General features: G+C 40.2%; 1 pseudogene; it reads left to right on the top strand.

The window, feature by feature from the left end:
- Positions 1 to 1,253: 1,253 nt before the first annotated feature.
- Positions 1,254 to 3,616, top strand: LOC125170675 (putative COBW domain-containing protein 7; annotated as a pseudogene).
- Positions 3,617 to 8,166: the final 4,550 nt, after the last annotated feature.

Below are 8,166 nucleotides of genomic sequence, written 5' to 3'. Positions count from 1 at the left end.
AGCCAGGACTCCTGCTTAGCTCTCCCCTGGCGCCAAGCCAGCCCTGACTTCTGTTGGTTTCCTTTTAACACATTTTAATAAATATCTGACACCCCCTGTGACAAGATGGCACAGGGCTGGCAGCAGGATGCAAAGGTACAGAAAACTGAGCCGCTATGTTCACACCTCTGAGTCCAGCCTCACTCCCCGTAGCTGCACTGGTACCAACACCTGTCCCCTCCCAGCTCCCCGCCATTCAGCAGGCTCCTTATGAGCCTGAGTTCAGCCTGAGCGCTGCCACTCACCAACTATGTGACCTCAGGAAGGAAATGTGTTCTCCTAGAGACTGTTTTCTCATCTGCAAAATGGGGATAATCCCTTTGTCCTGCCCACATCAGCATGGCTATTATGAATCCTACAGACAACAGTCACAGAAGACTTCGAAGAAATTAAACATAATATAAAATTCAGATGTCAGAAAGGGTTTTAAATCCCCCAGCTGGCATGATTAGCAAGCATGGGAAGCTTTAGGCACAATGGGATGTCTCTCCCAAGGCATCAATGGTGGGGTTCTAGAAGCTCATAGAGTCCTTCTCAGCTTTATTCCAGTGTTAATTAAATTCCTTGGCCACTGGGAAGGGACTAAAAGACCATCCAGAACCAAAGTGAGTAGCCCCAAACACTCACACAACTTCCTTCCTGTCTCTCCTCAAGTGACTTGTTTTTACTGGAACCCAGTTTCCTCTTCCTGTCTGGGAAACTCTGTTTACAAAGACTAGCTCTGTAAAGAAAGCAAAAAAAGAAAGCTCTTTCCACCAAATGGCCTTGGGGTTTCACCAGGTTATCCTCCTAACCTGAACCAAAATAGCTCATGATGCATCATGTATGCTTGGGGTGGGACTGGGGTGGGGGGGTCTTCCCCATATATCTTCCCAGGAGAACCCATTCTGCATGTTTGTCTGTAAAAAGCAATCTGTAGGGATGCCTCTGTAGGCAAATGAATTTGGAAAAATATTCATTTTGGGGAAACTCCATCTCCACCACACTTGTTTACAATATCTAAGCTCCCTTGCAAGGCTGTCTTCTAGAGAAGATCTTGTCTCACACTTCAATGCACTCCCCACTGCATCTACTCATCCAAGTCAAATTTTCTTTCACTGTGTACCGCTCCACCCCAAGGTGACAAAGTCCTGGGTGTGTGACCCCAGACACAGCTCTTCAAGCTTGAGTTTCCTGACTTATAATATGGCTAATAATGGCAGTATTAGCCTATGATGACAGAGCTCTTTGTATCTGCCCTCCCACAAAGAAGCTATGAGGAGGAAGCTCCTACTGTCTTCATTTCACAGATGAAGACACTGAATCACATGATGGTAAGTAATTCACCCAAGGTAACACACCAGGAGTAGAACCAGAATCAAAATACAGGCACTTTGGCCTATGGTTTTAACCAATATTCTATACTTGTCGACCCTATTCATTGGCATGTTTTGAAGGTCAAAAGAGATAACTGGAAAATGGTAAGTATTTAATAAATATTGCTATATTATTGGATGGAAATACATGTCAAAACACCTGTTATAGTGTCTGATTCATCACAGGCCTTCAACTTATGTTAGTTCCCTTCCCTTCATCCATCATCTCAAAGCAATGCCCCTGACCATCATCTTCCCTCAGGTAGCCCAGAATGTGCTGTTTGAAGGTTACTCCTCTGAGAGAGTTATAGCACTCAGTAAATTTTTCCTCAAAACAGAGTCTTCTGAGTAATTGAATCATTGAGGGGGCGGCAAGGATCTGCTATTTTCTAGCTAGTGCTTTAGCTCAAAGGTTCTCAGCCATGGGCACAAGTGTCATCAGTGCAACACAGAGTTTCTGTGATAGTTTCTAAGAAACCTTGATTTTTGGTGAGAAAGCATGTTATTTTTCATGATGGAACTCCAGAGTAATAGTCTTATCTTTATCCATTGTCTTCTCTTCTTTCACTTGATAATCAAGGATAAAGAAAGGAATTATATAATGATAAAGGGCCAGTTCTCTAGGAAGAAATAACAATCCTTAATGTGTATGCACCTAACAACACATGAGGCAAAAATTGATACGGTTGCAAAGAAAAATAGAAGAATCTACTATTACAATTCAGACTTCAACACCCTTCTATAAAAAATAGATTCCAGCAGGCAGAAAATCAGTAAAGATACAGTTGAACTCAACAGTGCCATCAGTTAATCCTCAAGCTCACATGGAACATTCACCAAAATAGACCACACTCTGATCCATAAAACACACATTAACAAATGTAGTGAAATAGAAATCATACAATATCTGCCCTCAGACCACAGTGGAATTAAACTAGAAATCAGTAACAAATAGATAGCTAGAAAAAATTCCAAAATACCTGGAGATTAAGCAATACACTTCTAAATAACACTTGGGGGTCCCAGCTCTTCAGATGAGGGACAGGCATGCTGTGCAGTTGGCCAGAACATTATAGGCTATTGGACCTGTGGATGAGGAGGAGGAGCAGGCAGAGGAGGGCTGTCTTGATTTGGTCCCCATTGAGATGAAGGAAAAGTCTAGTCCTGGTGCTAAGATCCCAGTCACAATTATCACTGGGTATTTAGGTGCTAGGAAGACAATACTTCTGAACTATATTTAGACAGAGTAACATAGTAAAAGATTAATAGTTATTTTAAATAAACTTGAGAAAGGAAGTGCAGTGGATAAATCCTTAGCTGCCAGCCAAGGTGGAAAGTCCTACCAAGAAATGTTAGGACTTAGAAACGGTTGGTTCTGCTGTTCAGTAAAGGATGGTGGCCTTAGAGCTAATGAGAATTTGATGCAGAAGAAGGGAAATTTTGATTACATACCATTAGAGACCACTGGATTAGCAGATCCTGGTGCTGTGGCTTTTATGTTTGGGGTTGATGCTGAATTACGGATTGATATTTATCTTGCTGAGATCATAACACTTTTGGATTCAAAATATGGATTAAAACATTTAGCAGAAGAAAAACCTGATGGCCTTATCAATGAGACTTCTAGGCAAGCTGCTTTGGCAGATATCGTTATCATTAAAAGAACAGACTTGGTTTCACAAGAGGATTTAAGCAAATTAAGAACAACCATTACATCCATAAACGGAATGGGAAGAATTTTAGAAACACAAAGATCAAGACTTGATCTCTCTAATGTATTAGATCTTCATGCCTTCAGTCTCTGTGGAGTAAGCTTGCAGTAAAAACTCCACTATGTGCCAATAACACAGTCTCACCCTGATCAGAGCATTGTTATGGTCACATTTAAGTATGAGGAAATGCAAAGGAAGAAAGTCTAAATGTATTTGTTCAGAATCTTCTGTGGGAGAAGAGTGTGAGAAGCAAAGATGGAGGTCATATGACTGAAAGGACTGATATTGATCAAACACAAACCAAAACCAGGGATCGTCTAAAATGTCCATGAGCTCTCTGATTTGGAGGAGACTCCGGTGAACAGGGACAGTGACACTGAGAGTACAAATTGATTGGTTCTTATTGATGGGAATTTAGACAAGGATACCCTTAAATAACTATTTATAGCTACTGTGACTGAAACATAAAAGTGGACAACACATTTCAAAGAAGATCAAGTTGGTCCATAGCACTAGAAGCATTCCTTATCAAAAAGATTGGATGACAAAATTGGGAATAATTTCCTACTGCATGTGTTTCAAGCATCTATTCTTTGCATTACTTCTGTTATTAATTCTAGCATATTTTCAAATAGTGCTTACTTTATGGAATACATAAAATATGGTAAATAAGTACTGTAAAATATTTGACATTCATACAACAAAACATAATGTCCTCTGGAAAATACATACATACATACATACATACATACATAACACATAGGTCAGAAAAGAAATCTCAAGAGAATTTAAAAATATTTTGAACTAAATAAAAATACAATGTATCAAAATTTGTCAGATGCAAAGAAAGTAGTGCTTAGAAAAATGTTCATAGTACTGAATACATGCATTAGAAAAGAAGAAAGATCTAAAATCAATTATCTAAGCTACCATCTTAGGAGACTAGAAAAAGGAGAAAAAGAAAGAGCAGATCCAAACTATGCAGGGTTCAGTTCAGAATTCCACCTGTGTTGGCCTCCCTGAGCTCCATCCTCAACTAAGGAGGTTCCTGGGCTCTGTTTCTGTTCTGCCTCCTCTGTGTAACACCTCCTGGAACTTTTCTCTAGGCAGTAACCTGGAAAGCATTGATTTCTCTTCTCTCAGGGATCACTGTCTTGAGTTGCCAGCTACCCAGTGTCATGTACTACCAATGTTTCACAGCTTTGTCTGGTCTCTAGTTGTTTAACATGGGAGGATAAATCCAGTGTACCCATTAGTCCATAGTGACCATGCTATTTCAAAGCTCCCTTCTCACTTTCTTTGTCACACAGTTAGCAGTTGGGTTGGCCTCACTACAGACTAATTTCTGTGTGAGAATCACAGTTATGAACCACACAGGGACCCAAATGTTTCGCATGGTTGGTTTCTTAGGGACCACCAACAATTCACATTTCGCATGTGTGTGGACACGTGTGGCATGGTGGCAAGCTGCAGGCTTGCCTTCTAGGTAGCAAGGCAGCCTAAACAGCTAGAGGTTGCAAAATATTTTCAGGTTCTGGCCCACGGTGATCATAGCATATATATTTAGCCCTTGCATCTATTACATCAGTGGCTCCATGAGTATGTGTGTGCTTGCACACACACGTGCACACGTGTGCATAGGTGTGGGGGTGTGCACATGCGCATATGTGCATGTTGGGACTTCGAGGTGGGTGGTAGGAAATCGATGCAAAAATTTCCACATCTTACTATTTTGTAACCTACTTTGTGCTATGTGCCACACTTGAAATACATTATGACTTTTAATCTTCACAATTACCTTGAAAAACAAATGCAACTCTTATGCTCATTTTATAGAACTTGAGTTCAATGACAGGTTCCCCAAGGTCATGCAGTGGATCTGTGATGAAGCCAAATGTTGAGCACACAGTCATCTCTCTTCAAAGCCTTGTGTACTTTATCACCATGCGCTCCTGGCTTTTAATTTTTCACTTCCTGTACTGCCTAGAAAGATGGTCAACACATGGCTGGGCCTTAATAAGTACTTTTGCATTTACTGAATCTTAAGGTATATTACTTTCAAAACTATTTTTAACGTACTTGCTGTGTCCTCAGTACTTAACTCAATCACAGTGCCTAGCACACAGTAAATGTTTAATAAATAACTTTTGTTTCAATAAACAATATTACATCTAAATAGGACATAGTGCCATGGAGTGTGACAACTCATGTTTAATGATAGATGGCATTTTTTAGCCCTACTTGCAAGCACTATTTTCCCATTTTAATATAATTTGTTTTTTTGATTTTATAAAGAAAGATAAAGCATCGCTAGCAGAAAAGAATACTTCCTGTGACCAATTCTTTCTTTTGTAACCATAAAAGTCTAATTACTCAGCCCAAAGAGGCACTAAGTTCAGTACTATCTATTTCCTTCTCGCATAGATAAGTTGTGTAACAATTTTGAGAGAACAAACATCCTCGTGAGTGTTGACAAAGGTGGAACAAGGAGGAAAAAGAAGGGAAGTGAAACTTGTTTTTACTTCTCTGGTGCCCATTCACCTTCATCCTCTCAAGAGCCTTTGGATTGTTTCATGGAAAAGTAGCCCTGCCCCCTCTCAATCTACGTGTTCCTGGAGGTTCACTCCATTCTCCATCACCATGACCCCCAAGCTCCAGGACTGGGCATATGACCTCAACCTGACCTTCTGATCTATCCATACGGCATATGGCACAGTACATTGTTCAATACCTGACTCGCTCCGTTCTATATTTTATCAGAGTTAGGCCAGCGTGACTTAATTCTGGGATCTTTAGTAAAAAATATTGGGAAATAAAAGTTTTCTCTTTTCTGGATTGGAACTTTGTAAGATATGAACCTGGAGCTGCTGACATCCATTTTGTCACACCAACATGAGCTGGCCTGAGAGTGTCACTTATGCAGAAGAAAACTATAATTTCTAATATTAACATTTAGGCCTATAGAACCAGCCTACCTTGAACCAAAATCTACTCAGAGTCATACAGGTGGCCTAACAAATTCCCTGTTATGCTCAAGCCAGTTTGAGTTTCTATCATTTATAACCCAGAAGCTCTATGGAGAAGGAGACCAAACAGCTACTGTGTTTCACTTGCCTGGTGAATACCATTTCACTTAATTGTCACAAATCCTTAGGAAGTAGGTCTTAGTCCTCTCCGTTTGATAAATAGGAAAACTAAGACCCATGGAAGTTAAGAAACTAGGCGCAAATGGCTAGGAAGTACTTGAACTTGGATTCACTCCTACTCTTCCCTGGCTCTAAAATCTAGGTCCTTCCAACTACTGAATACAGCAGGAGCAAACTTCTGTGATAAATCATCCTTTCTAGTTGAGTGTTTCGAAAGAACACTAAACAAGGGAGGCAGAGTCCTGGATCTTTCTTTTCTTTTCTTTTCTTTTCTTTTCTTTTCTTTCTTTCTTTCTTTCAGCCTGGGTCACCATACCTTCCATATGATCTTGAGCACTTTATCTCAGGGGCTTTTTTGTTTTTGTTTTGTTTTGTTTTGGTTTTGGTCTACAAAACCATGGGGTTTGGATTATATACTAATGATCCAAGTTCTTCCCAGCTGTAAAAATGTAAAATGTCAATTCTTGACTATTTTCCTGAAATTCCCAAGTTAGGTACTTGAGGAACCAGACATTAAAGCAAGCCAATAGGCGAAGCTTCCCTCCATGAACCTTCTCTCCTAATTTGGTCAAATGGATGAGGTATGTGTAATTAAAACTGCAAAAATAACAAGCTTCCGGCCAAGTTCTACCCTCACTTAACCATACTCTTGGGGGTTGATTTCAGGGGAGGGGAGGAGGGGCGGGGAGCGGATGTTGAACCCAGGGTGGAATTTGGCCTGATATGTGGATTCTTATAATTTCCAAATGATGTCAGTGCACTTATTTGAGAGACTGAGAAAGTGCTGAGTTTAGTCTATTCGACTCCATAAAGAAAAACTGAAAACCGCTGGGCTAGGGCCAGTGTCGACCAACGTTATAAAGCCAAGAACACTTTTGGCAGGGCAAAGTCATTCGGGGACGATAGTACCCAATTCCTGTAGATTTATGGTTGTTGTCTTTCTTTCTGATTAATAGTTTGTTCTAAGATAGGGAATACTACCCCTGTACTTGTCAACTGGCTCAGAGAAAATGGATCTGCTAAAAAGTTTCATCGTCTGTTGATCCCAGAACCATTGAGGTTATAGAAATTTCAACAGCTGCTAAGAGGGGCCAGAGTTAAGTGCCCATTCAGAAGAGTCCATCAAGCTATTGAAAAAAAAATCTGTCTAGTTGATGCAATTCAAAATAGAGCTTTGATTCTAATCAGACAAATAATGGCTTTGTATTCTTGTGTCTTTTTGCTTTTGAGTTGGCCTCTATCATACCAAGATGGTATATGTACAGGGGTCCCTAGAATTCCAACATTTGACCTTTATTACCCATACCTTCCTCCAGGCAGTTCCTAATATGGGAAACTACAGGGAGTGAGAGGAGAATAGGAATGACAAGGTGTGTGCAATTAAAGGCAGATGCCCTAGATTCAAATCTTGCTCACTCACAAGTGAGAAAACCTTGGGCAATTTTTTTTTCATCTGGGGGAAAAAAATGGGATAATAATAGTACTTTATCACAGGGTCATTATAAAATGATTTACTTTATGCAAAACACTCACTGTTTGGCACATAGTATGCACTTAGTAAATGTTAGCTAGTAATCCTGAAGAAGCTAGAAAACAAAACTGGGGCACCTGGGTGGCTTAGTCAGTTAAGCAGTCGACTTTTGATTTTGGCTCAGGTCATGATCTCAGGGTTGTGAGTTCGAGCCCTGCGTTGGGCTTTGCGCTCACAGCACAGAGCCTGCTTTGGATCCTGTCTCCCTCTTTTGGCCCCTATCCCACTTGCACTCTCTCTCTCCCTCTCCCCCTCCCAAAAATAAACATTAAAAATAAAATAAAAAATTTTTAAGCTTAAAAAAAAAAAGGAAGCAAAACCAAATGTATCCAAGGTAAAAAAAAAAAGTTTATTGAGACCAATACCTAATATATCCAATGTAA

The sequence above is a fragment of the Prionailurus viverrinus genome, chromosome B4, assembly GCF_022837055.1.
Source record: "Prionailurus viverrinus isolate Anna chromosome B4, UM_Priviv_1.0, whole genome shotgun sequence".
In the NCBI taxonomy this organism is placed as follows: domain Eukaryota; kingdom Metazoa; phylum Chordata; class Mammalia; order Carnivora; family Felidae; genus Prionailurus; species Prionailurus viverrinus.
The sequence above is the reverse complement of the archived record's forward strand: the minus strand, read 5'-3'. Positions and strand labels throughout refer to the sequence as shown.